Source organism: Pollicipes pollicipes, unplaced genomic scaffold, assembly GCF_011947565.3.
Source record: "Pollicipes pollicipes isolate AB1234 unplaced genomic scaffold, Ppol_2.1 Scaffold_6052;HRSCAF=7182_pilon_pilon_pilon, whole genome shotgun sequence".
Lineage (NCBI taxonomy): Eukaryota > Metazoa > Arthropoda > Thecostraca > Pollicipedomorpha > Pollicipedidae > Pollicipes > Pollicipes pollicipes.
In genome coordinates this window covers 23,544,385-23,557,321 of record NW_023596805.1, presented here as the reverse complement: position 1 = coordinate 23,557,321, position 12,937 = coordinate 23,544,385, and the positions used below count along the sequence as shown (strand labels likewise).

The 12,937-nt window shown below is 48.1% G+C and overlaps 1 long non-coding RNA gene across 1 annotated transcript; it reads right to left on the bottom strand.

Moving 5' to 3' along the window:
• Window positions 1–1,923: 1,923 nt before the first annotated feature.
• On the bottom strand, window positions 1,924–7,000 carry LOC119104900 (uncharacterized). Its single transcript, XR_005095006.1, has 3 exons — window positions 6,961–7,000; window positions 6,409–6,524; window positions 1,924–1,960 (listed from the first exon to the last, which is right to left on the bottom strand). It is a non-coding gene; the product is annotated as an uncharacterized LOC119104900 (long non-coding RNA).
• Between the last annotated feature and the right edge of the window lie 5,937 nt (window positions 7,001–12,937).

The following is a 12,937-nucleotide window of genomic DNA, read 5'->3' as shown; positions in this document are numbered from 1 at the left end:
GCTATCCTCCTTCTGCTTGGGAGGACTTTGAGGACTAAAATTGGGCACAAGTGAGTTGATATCAAACGCTACCTACACTGAGTTTTGGGCCTCTAACTTTCTTACCTTGTGAGAACTGAGCCGGGTCGAACTAAATCCTTATCTCGCCACACCCGAGCGCATCGCACTCAAGTCAGCCACCCGGCGCGCGTGTGAAATCTCTCGAAAAACAATGTGTATTAGACTGGTATTGCACAACTGGGCTTGTAAAATAAGCGTCGTGGTGAACAGCTTTGCTTGGCAGAGTCTCTGGTTCATCACGCTCTCTTGTTCGAAACACACTGTCCGATTTTTTGCAAGCGAAATAATTGGAAAACGTGGTGAACAGCCGATGACTAGCCAAGAGCACCTTCATGTTTACATAGGTGTCACTCACAGTGGTGAAGAAAAACAACGCCTTCAATATCTTGTGCTATTCGTACTGTAGCATATTATGCGGCATCAAACGCACTAAGTGTGAAGCTATTAGGCGGCAATAGAAGCACTTGGAAGACACTTGAAAGGCAAAGCTCCCACCACATCATGGTGTGGTGAACCATAAAAATGAATGTTTCCAGGCGCGGCAAAATGTCTTGGACAGGAACTCTGTGAAAATGACCAGTTGATGCACCGTCTGCCACACCTCAAACTTATGGCGCAATTCTGCCCGCCACACATCGAGTATTGCTTTTGGCGCTTGCGTCATCAGCTATTGCACAGTCGGTGTCGGTGCTTACTTGGTCGGTGCTTACTTGGTGCATCAGTCAGTGCTTACTTGGTGCTTCAGTCAGTGCTTACTTGGCACAGACGTCGACGGTGACAGTCTTCTCTCCGGGAAGCAGGTATTCTGGGCTCTTGACCTTGACCTCGACAAGTCGGCAGCACATAACTCTTCCACAATAAAAGCTTTGGTTTCAAATCGTCTCGAGGTCGCCACGTTGATAGTCCACCTGCCCTGAAGTCACTGGTAAATGCTGCTGAAATGCCTCCAGCAGTGTTCGGGTGCATTTTAGGCAGCTTTTGCCGTCTTGGGGACCTTGTGCTGTCGAGTCGCAGTCATGTGCCAATGCATTTTAGTAGGATGGCGGCAGGCGGCTGAATAGCTTCATCAGGGACATCTCTTCGATCCGAGCGTGATGCCACCGGGGGGGGGGGGGGGGAGGAGGTGGGTCTGCACTACGGAGGACACTTGACCTTCATGTGACCTCAACAGGGGAGACCCCTTCGTCCGAGGATCACCTCAATACGGGGGCAGGGAGGAGAGAGGCGGGGTGTAACGTGCACCAGGGCGACCCGTGGCTTTTGTGTGACCTCACCAGGGGCGGCTCCTCGCGTCAGCTGCACCTCCAGCTGAATCAGGCCTCCACTGGTCTTGATGTCCTTCCACTGGGCGATGCGGATGCTGGTCTGGCGTGCCCACCCACACCTCAGGAAACTGAGAGGCAGTCGTCAACAGGTAACCGAAAACGTCCGAACCACAGTTGAGCTGAGCTTCGCAGTGCTGCCAATGCGTGCTGTTAATGGCACCTGAAATAAACACATCAGAACGCTTCGCATCACAGGGCACCTATTACCACTGAATACGCTCGGTAGGGACGTCAGGGGCCTGCACCACCACCCGCCGTGTGTTCCGTGACGATAATTACAGCATCCAGTACCAATCAGTGGACATAGCCGATATCCTGCAGTGAGGAAATATTCCTGGCGTGCGGCAGTCACAGCGTCGGCCACGCCCTATGCATGACGTTTGACCAAAGCAAAGGTCTACGGCCAAAGCGCGACGGTCAAAGGCTAAAGCAAGGTCTGGACGGCTCACGTTCTCGACGACGGGTAGTGAGGTCTTGTCGCAGGGATATGATACGAATCAGGACTTATCCCTGGGCGGTATCGAGGCTTGTCCGTACTGAATCAGCGTCACCAGCGTGGAGCTGTAGATGTTCACCTGCGAGGCCGGAAAACAGGACAGTAGAAGCACATATCGCAAAGTAGGTAGCCTGCAATACGATGAACGCCCTTGGAACCGGCCCGGGCGAACGAACTAGCTGGCCCGTTGCCATGCAGGTGGAGCCGGGGCCAGCTTAAGGTTGCTTGCATTCTCTTTCGTTCATGGCAGGCACGTCAGTTTAGTTAAGCGTTCTGTCCTCACTTTGTTTTTAACCCGGGTTCGGGGTTGACGCCCCCCAAAGACAACTCATCCGAAGCCAGTGCACAGGTCTTGATGACACATCTAGCTACGGTTTCAAGGTCTATGTTTAGTCATGTTAGCTCAATCGCGGCGTGTCAGGCCTACATACAAGTGAGGAGTGTCTCATGCAGAAGTAAGTTACCGGTAGTTAAAATGTCTGGATCTGCGTGGACCGAGGATCCCAACAGCAAGTTAAGCCCTCCTTCTGATGGGCTTCGCCAGACTCGTCAACAAGGGCTCTCGTTTGTCACCGTCATGGGGCTAAGTCCGAGCGTGTTGAACTCGCACGGCACAGTGTTTGCACCTGCGGACGGCACACTCCGCGGTTCATATAGATGGATGCACGCTTAGTTTATCTGCTCTGATTGCCGAGGTGTGATATTATCCTCCAAAAGCGACGCCCAACGTTGAAACGTCCACGGTTTGCGCTGGAGCGAATGTGACAGTATAGAATAGCAGCAATGGCAGCAATGACACCCGAATAGCAGCAATGTCTCAAGGTATGGGTGGGCTCCCACTTACGGAACACGTGATATTAGGTAGGTTGTTAAGTGCATTTGCGAGGAGCGTTATGCAAATGGATATGAAAGCAATAATGACATTTTTCCTCGAAGAAAAGCCAAGAGAGTAGATATATAGATGCGTTAATATTCCGGCAGCATTCATCTATCCAAACAAATATCAATAGTTAATTCAAAATTGACTGCCGATCCTAGTCGGTTTCCCAATTTCTTTAACAGCGGGCCACAGATGTATGGGGCCACCAACATTCAGGGTATTAAACAAGGAGCCATTGCTAGCGATTGATAGGGTACAGCACATATCTGACTAAGGATTAAAATGCGCGAACAATACGTGTACGTGCACACGAATTCAAGTTAACAGGCATCACGCATTACGCTTCATTCAAACATGTAAATGATTTCCATTAAACAAGCATCGTGTATCACGTGCAAGACATCACTCATATGTGCAAAAGATTTTAAGCCAGCATGCACCACACATCAAGGCATTTATCATACTTGCATAATCGACCATGATGGGAGGAATCCATGCGCCCTATCCATTTGAGACAAAATGAACGCCTGCGAGACGCTAAAATCAACACAAGGAATACCCCCTTCAGAGACCATTTTCGGCAAAACACCTTTAGGCTGAAATCCAGGGAGGTAGGGACCATATTACCCTTTTATAGCTCAAAGTCATACACAGAGGAAAATACCACCCTGATAGGAAATAAGTGAATCCATTCTTATAAAAAGTCGACGACCATACCGTAAGGCACAGAGCTCATGATTGGGTGGGGTCAGCGAAAGGTATACTCCCAAAGTAAAACAGGCCCTGTTAGATTACATTACAGTGACATCAAACATCCTCGGAAGCGTACAGAGCACCAAAGTCTTGCCGAAGTATCGCACGGATCATTTTGTGGTGTGCATAGACTTAGTAGTAAAGCAACGTAGCAAAAAGAAAGTGTGGTGTAAATTCAATGTATCTCTTCCTAGAGACGACAGTCACTTGTCGCAGATGAAATACGGTATTTGCCATTCCGAAGACTTATCCCGTTAAATATTGGCAAACCCAGAGATAATATCAAAGCGACGGGCCGATAAAGCTGCTTAAAACCACATGCAATAAAATATCAGCAACATTGGCACCGGTCTGAAGCGGGTGTTGTCATCACTTGTCGGGCCAGAGCAAATGGGTTTTGTGCCAGGCAGATTCCGAGGTAGTACAACTAGGCTGGCATATCATGCTGTGCATTATGCGTCAACATCATATGATGTGCAACATATGATGCTGTGATGCTGTGATCCCGGTTGGAGAATGTCATTTTCATGCTTGATTGGAACGATAAAAGACACAAAGTACGGCAAGGTATATTGACTTTGCCCAGCCGCCAGGTGGCCACAATATGGTAGACTGAAGAAGCTACACTTTCATTATTTTTTAAAGCGAACGCGACGCACGCCATCACGCCCTTTTATGAATTGTCAACGGCTGCATCGGCCATATTGGCGCTCAGGGGCCATGACGACACCGAGCGCGTCTCCCCCCCCCCCTCCCCCCCGCTTCGTGGTCCGACACGCTGGCCACTAGGCCCGTAAAGGGGGTGTTCCACGTTCATGCGGGTACTGAAACTGAAAACTGAAATAGCAGTCTGAATACCTTTCGGTGCCGTACACAAGCCTGCCCTTCTTATGACCTATGCTTGTCTAGTTTCTGGGCTGCACACCCCCAACACTGGGTAAAGGCATATTGGGGAGAGAATTTCAGTCCCTCGGCACACAAGACGTCACAACAACATCATTCAAGTTCTACCATTCATTTCCATTCCATAAGCCATGCGGCGATCAAAGCCAATCAAATACATTTGTCGAGGCGTTCATATCTGGTGTTCGCGAGCGCGATTTCCAGATAAAGCAGCCGTCAGTTGGCTCTTAATGTTATGTAAGATACGATGACGTTATCAAATCCTTAAAAACGTTAAAATCAAATCAAAATAAAAAATCAAAGCGTTAGAAAGTTATCAAACCATGACGCATTGAGCGGCATATTTACTCATCAGAGCATTGTGCTTTCTAGGGCAGTCTTTTCCGCTCAAAACATATAACAAAACTTATAAGCAACATGACACCATGTTTGATGTGCTGCGATGATGATACTCAGGTAATGAGTTTATTTTATAAGGTATTTCTTGAATTTTTTACTCCTGCGCTTCCGGGATGGTGCGATTTAATGGTCGAGTTTCATCGGGCGAAAGAAATGCGTGGAATAAAATTCTCTACCAGGCTTTGCTGGTGTTTTTACCAGGGTTCACTTTGGTGGTGTGGTGCTTGCGTGGTGGGACCAAAAAACGGGTGATTCGTGAAAACCTTGCATTTGGCACACAGCTGTATATTGTGAAGCATTTTGTAAACAAACCAAACTTGATGTATGCAGGGGGCTGGAGTCGTTGAGGGTCTTGGGCTTGGAGGCACCTGGTGTCCTTGCTCTGTGTATACATGGACATGATTCAGATGTAGGTGATGTAGGATATAGCCATAGGTGTCCAGATTGTGTGGAACATTGTTTATTACTAAATGTTTTCAATTGAGCTCGGTTTTGGATGAGATCTGAAAACCTTGTAAAGGGAGGCATGGGTTTGGTATATGCGGTTGGACAACAATAGGTAGAGGTGGAAAATTGACCTAAAATATGGTAAAAGGAGTGAAAAATCCTGCTTATAGGGTGCTGCTTTACACCCAAAGTCGGCAATTCTAGAACATTTATCAGATATGGTTATATAAGCTTACTTATATTGGTATGCTTAAGTGGAAAAGACTGCTCCAGACAACACAATTCGTCTCTATAGTAAGCACGCTCATCAATATGTCGATGCGTCTTTGTACATATGGTCATCAATATGTCAATACGTTATCTGCTATTGCTTTCATGAAGGCATGTTGACAAACAACAACGCATCTATATGTTCATTCTCCTGGTTTTCTTCGAGGATAAAGCTATTACTACTGTCTTATTTATGTAAATAATGTTCCTCGCACATGCACTTGACAACGTTCGTAATTTATCTACGTCATTGTTTGACTGAGTCATTGTACCTTGCACAGCAGTGACTGAGAGCCCATTGACGGCCGCGATACCTGGACGTCGTGCTCACGAACGCTGGATATGAACAACTCGCTTAATACATATTTCTGAGCCCTGAGCGCCGCCTGGGCCATGGAAGAGCGGCATTTGAATGACGTTATCACGGCGTCATGAATGCCCGAGTGACCTTGAAATAACCTTCACGAAAAAGTGTGCACATCTTCGCGGGCGTATAGCTCAGAAACTAGAGGAGTTTGTGCCTAAAGAAAGGCAGGGCTGTGAAGTGCACCGAATGATCTTCAACATGGTTAATTCAGTCCTGCCTCATACAGATGTGCAACACTCCTTTAAGGCCCGATTACTTGCGCTCGTGTTGAGTATTATAAAATAAAAAAGCGAAAAACGGATCCTGTTCTGTCCACTGCTGTCTGTTGCCCGAGTGGTATTGCGTGATGGAGCGAAGCGAAAGCTGATGGCAAGTATTCTGAAAAGAAAACGTAATGAAATCCTGGCTATGATTTGCCATCCCTTGGACGTGGATACGCGACATAAAAACCCCGACGCTCATAGCGCAAAGAGTACATACACGTCCTTGCAACATCTCGCATGCCAACCTCGGCTGAGTCTGAGAAGCGCAGCCCCGCAGCGTTGGCAATGTTGAAATCCAGGTCGTTGTGCCGTGAGACCGCAGTGCGGGGCAGGGGCAGATAGAAACAGTGATTGCCATCAGCTGAGGAAGACGACAAAGTCAGTGCGACAGCCAATCAGAGGGGCCGATCGGCAACCGAGCCAATCAGATCGTCCGTGTGAGCTGATAACAGGCGATTAGTGTGGTAATGGCAAAAAATTAATAGCCAATCACAGCAGAACAGTCCAGTATACTATGTTTCTAAAAATATGTGATACTGAACTGTTGCTGGCGAACAGAATAGCAGCCAATCAACACGACCACATATTAACGACGCAGGATTGCTTCACGAACGTCACAAATGGATTAGCTCTATTTGCCTCTCAAGATCCTCCTACCTACTCAAGTACCCAAATCCAAATTCCAAAATATCTGCTGTACGTTTTTGGGCTCCTGCCTAACTACCCACTGTAGACAGCACTTTAAAACTCACCATCAACATTGTCCGGTATCTGGTGCACCAGCACATAGGACTCACCATCAACATTGTCCGGTATCTGGTGTACCAGCACATAGGGATTCCCGTTATAAAGCGAGAAAGTGAAGGTTACGTTCCGCCCCGGCCCGGGCAGGTTGAAAAGCGTGACGCAGACGCGCTCGTTGGTGCCCGCCTGTAGCAACTTGGGTGCCGTGAAGAGGAAGCCGCTGTAGAAGGAGGTGACGTCACCGATTAGACGCACTGAATATCCGAGAGGTCGAGCATTACAGCCGGATGTCCGACAGGTCGGGCATGGCAGCCGGATGTCCGAAAAGTCCGGCATCACAGCTAGGCCAACTAACTTACAACTAAAGAAATTTTCGGACAAAGTCAACTCAGGCATCATGACGAGTGTGGCAAGGTGTAACTCCTGTCAGAAAAATTATTGACGTCGTCCGAGCCAAAGTCACTCGCTCGTGACATTGCAACCAGGCGTGGAATTCACGATGGTACCACCAGACATCCTGCTCGGCTCGCATCTCCTCCGACACCCCCAAGGGTAAAAGGCGTAGGTTTGATTGCTCGGTCGAGCGTGCATTATATGATTCTCCGGCAACTATCCGTGAAATGGACCCTGCGCACTTTAAGGTCGAGGTCAGAAAAAAACATAACACGAGGACAGGTAGGCACTGACTTGCTGACTGACTACTCTGCCATGACTACTCATGTATGACCACGTGTATGATTTGTGTTGTTCGTGAGCATTATCCACATGACCCGCCATTTCATGTATTGTCTGACGCTAGGCTTGGAATAGAAATACTGCATGTAGTTGTCTCGTGACGCGTACAAATACAAGTACGAATACGAGCAGTGAATGGCAGATGCCGTGTTCATTTGCTTACGGGCACATAACAAACCATTGTGTACCGAACGGCACAGGATGGCATATCATATAGTCGATTTAATCGATGTATCGATGGCATCAGTTTGCTTGCATTGCTAAGGTGCTGGACGGAAATGTGACGAGAGGGACGAGACAATGTATGACCCTGATCGCTTAAATGATTGTACCTCACGGCCCACCCTTATTTTCTTTACAGTATGGTTCATTTGCCAACCTTAAATGCCAAACACCTGCCAATGCTGCATGCTGTCCTCAGCTTGCATCCCTTACACCGCTCCCTTTTAGCCTCAAGTCAGATTTGTCTGTGAATACCTACACGCTGGAAACATAGCCTACATCTCTGCCGACGTTTCATTTCACAAAAACGATCGCTTTCCGCGTGGCTTGTTGTACACAGAGGTTTTAGTACAAAAAAAAACGAGAATCCCATTTGGCGAATACCTTTTCTGTCGTCTGCCAAATAGTGGTACGTAAAAAGTTCACGTAGCAAGAAGTCGAAACGGCTACAACGCGCATTTAAAAAAGCGCAATGTATAAACTCGACATGACAAAATGGCGAAAAACCAAATGGCCGCACATTAAAAAAGCGACATGCCAAAGTGACAAACGGCTTAATGGCAAGCTGCAAAATAGCGACCTGGCAAAACATTGATACGTCATATTGACGAACGGCAAAACAGTTAAGTACAAAAGGATGATATCTAAGCGTTGTGCTGGCGAATGGTGACATGGAAAACGCGGACACGTCAATATGCTGGCTGGATGGCTGGCTGTTTCGTGATGTGGCGTGGCGTGATGTGACTTTGAGTATCATGCTAAATTTGAACGAAAGAGAATCCTGTAGCCTACATGATTCTACAGGCTGTAGGTACCTAATATTTTGTCATGCCAACTCTTTCAAATGTCATGTATATGCTGTCAACATGCCTGCAAACATTTTAGATGTTTTTTGAAAGGAAGACGCCGTGATTATGATAAAGAACAACTGACTGCAATATGCGGCAGGTTTTAAGAGTGCGGGGTGGCACTTACACAAATCATGTAATCGTTTCCCCGAAAATGGAAAGCGTATGTGCCGCAAAATCGCGGTCGTGGTGGTTATACCACGCGACCAGCGACAGTGGCAGACATCAGTGATCCCTTACTGTGATGTCCTAAAAAGAATTTTCCGCGAATTATGCCTCTTTCTAAGCTTTTAACAAAAAGACAGCTCACATTAACTTAAAATGCGGAATAATTTGTTTCGCATGTAAGCAGGTGTAACTTTATGAAGTGTTCCAAAAAGTTTTTATTTTATTCTGACATGGTGCACGTAGATTCAAGGGGCAGAAATCCGCAGAGAAAGTAAGTTTTGAGATAGTTTAGGCCAGCCTTTTTGTCTGAGTCCCGACACCGATTTCAAAAGGGACACTCCTATGTACTTAAATAAAATCGACAGCATCTTGCAGCGCAGAATGGCATCAAATAAGCCTACTTAAACCCAACCACAGTCATGGTTAATGGAATTTCCCAATCTGGTAATCGGATGGGACGGCCAGGACCCGCGGCATAAACTGCTTCGCGTGGTCATTTTTCCAAAAATATACTCTTTCTTAACATTAAAACTGTTGTGGTTACTGCGATTTATTACGGACAACTTTAACAACATCATCATCAGCAGCAGCATTACGTCATCTCTCTTCGCCAACAACACCACTGCTACACAGATATAGCTCGGGTCGGAAACCAACATCATTCATTTTTTATAGGCCCCAATCGTCTGTACGTTCGAAATCCATAAACAGAGGGCAGGTTCTAATTTTCACGCTGATCCCAACGTTGCATTAACAAACCCACGTCTACTTTTTGCTGGGTGTTCTGCCACGACCTGCTTTACCATGGCGTAGAGTTTTCGCTGCCTCACGAACCACACAAACACAAACATTGCTTATATCTTGTAGCATTTTAACAAAGTCGCTTTTTTAGTCAGTCAAATGGTGGCAAACTAGGATGTAAGTAAGAGCATGGCAAGAAAAAAGCAATCTCTACACTTTGGCAGGAGCTTACTGATGGTTGATGTCAGCCTTACGCAGCAGCTAGTGGACTCCCTACCGTAGAGGGAAAGAAACGGGAGCCGTGTTTTGGCAAAGAGAGCCCTGCTGGACGCAACCTGGACGGAATCAAATGGGATCCGGGCGTATTTTCGGCAAATGTGTTGTGTGGGTGCCCGAAAAATTATGAAAACTGCCACCAAAACTTGCCAACAAATAGGATTCTCCCAGGATTTGGCCCAATTTTCTCCCAAAGTTGTGGGGGTTGAAGCCTGCTTGTGAACGGGGGGCGGGGGCGCTAAAGCCTCGACAACTGAAAAAACACCGCACCCCTGTATACAATTTTACCATTCAATGTTGCCAAAGAGCCTTCGCGCCACCACATCAACTTTTGCCATGTCACCATTAAGGTTTTCATCATTTTGGCATGTCGCCATTTTCCCATTTCGTCATTTATTCAAAAAAGTAAAGGCACTGTTACACATTTGTCTAGGGTTTCCGACAGTTTTCACGACGACATGCAGATCACAGCTAGGCCCTTTTGATGACCTGAAATCCTCTCGTTTCTGAGCTAGGCACATGATAACTTGTGCAGCCTAGTTTGCGCCGCCCATTTTGAAATCGTCAGGATGCGTACGATGTGACGCCACACAAAATTTACCTCCTTATTGACCATATCGTGCTCCCGGGCAAGACAAATAGAACCAGTGACTTTTCGTGCCTGAACCGGGCTCTTTAGCGGCACGCCATTGGTCGGAGGGGGCAAAGTTGACACCTGCTCTCAAGCACGGCCGGGCCAAATCAAAAATTCAGATCGCGATCCATAGCGTCGTGACGAGAGGTTTAGACTACACAATATATTTAGGATTATGTGTGTATCAAGGACACATGTCAAGGCCAAATTCTAAAAACGTTCCCAGGAATGTCTGACCGCTCCCACGTGGTATTTCATTTAGAAACGCATCCCATGGTGTAAAACAATGGCGCCTTGATCGCAGGTGCTACATGCGAGGGCATCCAATTTCACGCGCGCCATACCAGGCCTGGACTCAACGCCACGTGCCGTGGAAATTAGAGCCGAAGCCTCGGTGAAAACGTTTGTAGTGGTCTACCTATTACCGTCTTACCTGAACCGTTTAAGCGCGAAAGTGGGAGAGCTTAGCTGCAATTTTGTGTACCAGGTACGTGAGCAAGAGTTGTTACTTGTTAATTAGCTCTCTAACGTCGAAGTCAAATTGATGGTTTGGTTGTGAATAAGCGTTTGAATGCACGTTCATGGCGTGATTACTAAATGGAACGCCAGACTATCCAGTTAGGTGTCCGGCAGCCATTCAATCATGCCATAGGAAACCATCGGACTTGCAATTTTGAAGTGAATAGTGAGTGTGATGCAGTGATGAGGTTGGACGATCAAGGTAAGATCACGTTGACTTTATCAAAAATGGAGGGCCAAATAAGTCCTGGCCCGTTTTGTACTGTCCAAAATGGCATTCCACAGCTCTGCTACAAGCGATTATGCACAAACCGCAGTGAAAGCAAACTGCCAGTGCTGACGTCACTAGCGCAACTGCCACCGCCACCGGTACAACGCTCGTCACCACCGATGCCGCCACCGCCACTACCCACCCCTCCGCTGGTCTGGCTTCTCGTTCTCTTGATAACGGCATGGCGGCCAGTACTTCGCTCCTAAGCCCCAATGAGTGGGCTACACGCCATTTCGTGTCCCCTGTTCAGCAGCAGTACTGTCAATGCGCTGATCCCGGCGACGCCCAGTATCAAGAGAAGACTTCAGTCAGCCAGAGTCGCGGAAGCGGCCTTCCCATGTAACGTTTGATCCCTGCGTCCATCACGTCCATGCCTTTTTTCGTTGCGTTGTACACAAACACGATCTCAAGGTTCTTTGTGTTCCTGCCCACCTTGGGCGCCTGGTGCTGAGAAAACAGCAGCAGCACCAACTTGCTTCGCCGGAGCAGTGTGATGTCATCGTCACACCGTTCCTGAACGTGTGACGAACGTGTGATCGAACGTGTGAACGAACGTGAACAGCATTGACTCAGATATCAGGCCCCCGACGTCGGTCATCACCTTCGGCACGCCCCGCGGCGGGCGCGGTTGATGGTCCAGATGACTGTCAGCCTGTCAGCAGATTCTCGGAAAGCGGCGTGGAGGTGAAGTACCAGTCCATAGTCAAGTTTTTCCCGGTGTTAGACAACTCTTGTGTCAAAAACCGGACCATGGCCGGTACATCCTCCAGCACACCATCCTAGCGTGCCAGCCTCAGATGCGCCGACTTGCCTGCTGGTGAAAACATTTTCCACACGTAGCGGACGTTGGCGTCTGCAACCGTAAAAGCAGGCCGAACTGACCAGGGCCGCTCGGCACATACATCTGTAAGGCTTAGTGACAACGAAATCTGGTGAGGCTCTCGTCCAACGTCAGGGTTTCAGACGGCGTATAGTGTTTCCGTAGGTTGATATCATCTTGAAAAATATCACGCATAGCGCAGAGCTCGTCACCAAGGCGATGCTCTCCACACGTGCTGCGGTCGTCAAATGTGAGGGTTTTCAGCAGCATTTCAAGCCACCGGCTTGCCCTGGTGGCCTTGAAGATGAGCGGTCCGCAGGCAAGATTAAACAGCTGTTGGGCAGCCAGCCTGCTGTAAAAGCCCCTGATCAGACATAGACCGATGACGGCGCACATCTTGGTGTGACTGGTTGGCGCGTACAGGTAGGCTTCCTTTCTCGTCAGCTGCTGGCACTGTGTCAGCTTCTCTAGATTTGTGTTGGTTTTCGCTGCCATCTTGCGGACCGTGCTTTCGCTGAAGAATAGTTTGAAGGTATCTGATTTCTGTGTTGCGTTTATGGCGGCACCACAAACGCCGGACCTCTGGTGTTTGAGTGTTAGTGGTCCACTCTACGACCACCGTTAGCGGGAGTCCCGGACTTCTGGTGTCTGAGTGTCGGTGGTCCACTCTGCCACCACCGTTGGCGGGAGTCCCGGACTTCTGGTGTCTGAGGGCCGGTGGTCCACTCTGCCACCACCGTTGGCGGGAGTCTCGGAATGTGTATGTTCCCGCCGAGCTCCCTGGCACCTGCTGAAA